Source organism: Manis pentadactyla, chromosome 3 (genome assembly GCF_030020395.1).
Source record: "Manis pentadactyla isolate mManPen7 chromosome 3, mManPen7.hap1, whole genome shotgun sequence".
Taxonomy (NCBI): domain Eukaryota; kingdom Metazoa; phylum Chordata; class Mammalia; order Pholidota; family Manidae; genus Manis; species Manis pentadactyla.
Window position 1 is genome coordinate 69,393,969 of NC_080021.1, and position 6,000 is coordinate 69,399,968.

Here is a 6,000-nt window from a genome sequence, read left to right on the forward strand (position 1 = left end):
TATTCAACATAGTACTGGAGGTCCTAGCCACAGCAATCAGACAACACAAAGAAATAAAAGGCATCCCTGTTTGCAGATGACATGATATTGTACATAAAAAACCCTAAAGAATCTACTCCAAAACTACTAGATCTAATATCTGAATTCAGTAAAGTTGCAGGATGCAGAATTAATACACAGAAATCTGTGGCATTCCTATACACTAACAACGAACTAGCAGAGAGAGAAATCAGGAAAACAATTACATTCACAATTGCATCAAAAAGAATAAAATACCTAGGAATAAACCTAACCAAGGAAGTGAAAGATCTGTACTCTGAAAACTACAAGACACTCATGAGAGAAATTAAGATACCAATAAATGGAAACACATCCTGTGCTCATGGATAGGAAGAATTAATATTGTCCAAATGGCCATCCTGCCTAAAGCAATCTATAGATTCAATGCAATTCCTATCAAAATAACAACAGCATTCTTCAACCAACTAGAGAAAATCATTCTAAAATTCATATGAAACCACAAAAGACCTCGAGTAGCCAAAGCAATTATAAGAAGGAAGAATAAAGCTGGGGGGATTATGCTCCCCAACTTCAAGCTCTACTACAAAGCCACAGTAATCAAGACAATTTGATACTGGCACAAGAACAGACCCATAGACCAATGGAACAGACTAGAGAGCCCTGATATAAACTCAACCATATATGGTCAATTAATATATGATAAAGGAACAATGAACATACAGTGGGGAAATGATAGCTTCTTCAACCACTGGTGTTGGCAAAATTGGACAGCTACATGCAAGATAATGAAACTCAATTATTATTTAACCCCATACACAAAAGTAAACTCGAAGTGGACTAAAGACTTGAATGTAAGTCATGAAACCATAAAATTCTTAGAAGACAACATAGGCAAACATCTCCTGAGTATAAGCATGAGCAACTTCTTCCTGAACACATCTCCTCAAGAAAGGGAAACAAAAGCAAAAATGAACTATGGAACTACATCAAACCAAAAAGTTTCTGTATGGCAAAGGACACCATCAACAGAACAAACAGGCATCCTACACTATGGAAGAATATATTTATAAATGACATATCCAACAAGGGGTTAACACCCAAAATATATAAAGAACTCACATGCCTCAACACCCAAAAAGCAAATAACAAATGGGCAGAGGATATGAAGAGACAATTCTCCAAAGAAGAAATTCAGAGGGCCAACAGACACATGAAAAGATGCTCCACATCACTTATCATCAGGGAAATGCAAATTACAACCACAATGAGATGTATCACCTCACACCAGTAAGGATGGCCAAGAACTAAGAACAGCAAATGCTGACAAGCTTGTGGAGAAAGGGAAACCCTCCTACACTGCTGGTGGGAATGTAAGCTAGTTCAACCATTGTGGGAGGCAGTATGGTGGTTCCTCAAAAAACTAAAAATAGAAATACCATTTGACCTGGGAATTCCACTCCTTGGAATTTACCCAAAGAATACAACTTCTCAGATTCAAAAAGACACATGCACCCCTATGTTTATTGCAGCACTTTTTACAATAGCAAAGATATGGAAGCGATCTAAGTGTCCACCAGTAGATGAATGGATAAAGAAGAGTGGTACATATACTCAGTGGAATATTATTCAGCCATAAGAAAGAAACAAATCCTACCATTTGCAACAACATTATGGAGCTGGAGGACATTATGCTCAGTGAAATAAGCCAGGTGGAGAAAGACAAATGCCAAATGATTTCCCTCATTTGTGGAGTATAACAATGAAGCAAAACTGAAGGAACAAAATAGCAGCAGACTCAGAGACCCAAGAATGAACTAGTGGTTGCCAAAGGGGAGGGGTGGTGGAGGGCAGGGGGGAGGGAGGGAGAAGGGGATTGAGGGGTATTATGTTTAGCACACATGGTGTGGGGGATCACAGAGAGAACAGTGTAGTACAGAGAAGGCACATAGTGGATCTGTTGCATCTTACTACACTGATGGACAGTGACTGCATTGGGGTATGGGGGGGACTTGATAATATGGGTAAATGTAGTAACCACATTGTTTTTTCATGTGAAACCTTCATAAGAGTGTATTTCAATAATACCCGAATACAAAATTTAAAAAAAATACTTGAGAGTCTGTTACTTTTTATTTATTATTTTTAACCAAGCTACTTTCATACAGAAGACACTTTTATCATGTCAACATTTCAAGCTCAGATCTTACAGCTATCTGCGTACTTATCTAGACCAGTTAATTATTCCAAGTAGTTTTTAAATATCACTACTAAGCATGTCCCTCCTATGACTGTGTACAAAGTTTTCATGCGCCACTGTCTTTCGCTTCCCCTTTTCTTTTCCTTAAGGGCCAAAGAGACTTCTAGTTTTGTCTCTCTTAACCCTTTTCCTCTCCCTCCCTCCAATGTTGGTTCTTCATCACCAGACCAGCTCCTGAGCTTTTGCAATGGAGAATTGGGAGGAAAGGTGGAAAGAACAGAAGAGAGGAGGATCCTTAGACAAGGAATGAGAACTATCCCAGGAACTTTGGGGCTAGTAGGCCCAGGCATCTGCCATCTCTAGGATGATGAATAGGAGAGTAAAGAAGGAATTTGAAGAATCATTGCTAAATCGACATATATATAAGAATCATTATATATTGTTTTTGTGGTATTCAAAGATGTCAAAATTACTGGGCCATATTCTTTTAAATACATCATTATTCAAAAATGAGCCCCTGAATCCTAACTTGAGAAGTATTAAAATCTGTTCAGGACGATTATTATAATTTCTGTGTGGCTAGAATGCCCTTGCTGTGTCTAGGAATATAAAGCCTTAAAAATCCTGTCTTCCCAAGATGGAATCCAGAAAGTGTCTCCCCAGTACCTCTTACAGAATATAGGCATGTGACTTAGGATCCTGTAATAATAAGTTCAGGAGAAGCTTAAGAAGATGTTAGAGTAGGAGGATCCTAAGCTCATCTCCCCCCACAGACACATCAAGGTTACAACTACATATATTATAACTTACTCTGGGAACAACTAGAAAACTAGCACAACAGCTCTTCAGCTAAAAATATAAAGAAAAAGCCAAGTCAAAAAGGGCAGGAGGGACTGAGATCAGCCAGGAACCAAACCCCAGCATGGAAACCAACAAGCAGGAGGGATCTCACAGGTGCAGAGGTCCTCACTGAGGAGAGGATCAAGTCCCACATCGGTCATCCTATCACCCTGGGAAAATGCACCTGGAATGAGCCCCCATAAACTCTGGCTTCGAAAATCAGTGGAGCTTAACTATGGGAGAGCCAGAGGGCCTTGGAAACTGAGAGGGCCATAGGAAACCCTTTAAGGCTCTGCTATTTAGGGGCCTGCACACAATTTCAATCACTCTGAGACCCAGCAAGAGGGAGCAATTAGAAAGACACCTGAGTTATATGTGAAGGAGATTTATTGACTAATTTTAGGGCTTGTGGTGGAGGAGCAGGGATCTGTGAGAACTTTCTCCAGGAATGGAAGTGCTGATGGGAAAACCATTTTACTTGCCCTCCTTCAGCCTAGCTGACCCCAGCCTATTGAGAGTCAGTTCTTGACATTCTCCACTGACCTTGCCAGCAAGGCTTACCCTGGCTCAGAGTTTCCTTGTGGACCCACCCTACCCAACCACACCAACAGTCACCCACTCCAAAGCAAATACTGTCCTGCCACACAGATGGGGCAGTCCAAAGCAGAATGGCAAGCCTCCAAAGCAGTTCCTGCCCAGGAGAGGGGCAGGTTCCAGTCCTGCCCACCAGCATACTTGCAATAGTGGTGACTGAGCCTCTCAGCAGCCACAGCAAGGACCAGTCACAGCAACCAGTGCACCCAGGGTATCATGGCCAGGCATTTAGACCATCCAGGTTGAGGGCCAGCCATGCCCACCAGCACACCCACAGCTGTCAGGCCTAGTCACAACAGGAGAGTGAAAGCAGCCCACACAGAGGATGTCCATGGAGGGCCTGCTGTTGGGGACCACAGGAAATTGCATTACTGGGTCTCACAGAGCACCTTCTATGTAAGGCAAATATCTGCAAATATATATCCAGGATATAACTGACCTACATAATACAGAGAAACAAACACAGAGAGTCACACAAAATGAGAAAATGGAGGAATATGCTCCAAATGAAAGAACAAGAGAAAATCTCAGGAAAAGAACCAAATGAAATGGAGAAAAGCCATCTACCTGAAAAGAGTTCAAAGTAATGGTCATAAAGATACTCACTGAACATGAGTGTAGAGTGGATGAACTCAATGAGAACAACAAAAACAGAAGATATGAAAAAGAACCTATCAAAGCTGAAGAATATGATAACTGAAATGGAAAAAAAAACCAAACTTGGAGCAGATTAGACAATGCAGAGACTGGATCAGTGATCTAGAAGACAGGTTAATGGAAATCATTCAAGTTGAACAGCAAAGAGAAAAATAATTTTAAAAATTAAGATAGGTGAAGTGAATCTAGGACATCAGTTATACTAAAATTCACATCATAGGCATTCCAAAGGAGAGGGGAGAAAAAGGGATGGACAACTTATTTGAAGAAATAATAGTAGAAAAGTTCCCCAACCTGGTGTTACCAGTGGAGATGTTACTATTCTTCTGGGACAATGTCTTGGAGGTGACGAGGAATGAAGTCACCAGATGAGAGTGCAAAGCAACCAGCAAAGCTTTGAATAAGGGGTGAAAGAGTGAAAGGAAAATGAATTCTACTAATCAGGAGGGCTCCAAGGGAGGATGCCTTTAGGGTAGCAGTGTCTAGGGGTTTATAAGCACAAAAAAGGAGGAGGTTTACATGATTGTCTGGGGCTTGTAGCTGGGGCTGAGATAGGATTGGAAAACTCCCTGTTTCTCAGGCTGGATTTTCCAGATGTCCAGGGTGTGGCTTTTTGTTTATTGCAAAGCCTTGACCCTAGTTCTCTCCTGGCTGCACCTTACCAGGACCTTGAGCTCTATCTGCCTGCATCCCACTAACACCTGCCTCACTGGGAAAGTAAACAGACATCCAGGTAAAGGAAGCACAGAGAGCCCCAAACAAGATAAACAAGGAGGTCCACAATAACAAAATAATAATTAAAATGACAAAGATTAAAGAATAAAGAGAGAATTTTAAAAGTAGCAAGAGAAAAACAACTAGTTATTTGCAAGGGAAATTCCATAAAGCTGTCAGCTGATTGTTTAGCAGAAACTCTACAGGCCAGAAGGGAGTAGTATGATATACTCAAACTGATGAAAGGAAAAAACCTACAACCAAGACTACTCTACATACAAGATTATCATTCAGAATTGAAGGACAGATAGTGTTTTCCAGACAAACAAAAGAATTCCTAACCACTAAACCAGCCTTACAAAAAAATGTTAAAGGGACTTATTTATGTGGAAAATAAAAGGCCATAACTAGAAACAAGAAAACTATGACAGAAAAAATTTCACTGATAAAACCAAACATAAAGTAGTGGTGGTAGATCAATCACTTATAAAGCTAGCATGAAGGTTAAAGATAAACATACTGAAATAAATATTAGTTGAGGGATACACCCACAAAAAAATGAGATATCAACTATAATGTCAGATACGTAAAACATGTGAGGAGGTGAAGAGTAAAAAATGTAGTGCTTTTAAAATGTGACCAAACTTAAGCATGTATCAACTTAAAATGGACTGCTTTATCCATAAGATGTTATATGACAGCCTCACAGTAACCACAAACCAAAACTCTATAATAGATACACAAAAAATAAAGAGAAGGGAATCCAAGCATAACACTCAAGAGATTCTTCAAATCACAAGGAAAGGGAGCAAGAGAAGAAGAAAGGAACAGAGAAGAATAAAGCATCCAGAAAACATACATAACAAAATGGCAATAAGCCTATAACTATTAATAATTACTTTAAATGTAAATGTACTAAACAGATATATACAACGTATTCCATCAAAAAACAACAGAACACACATTCCTTTCAAGTG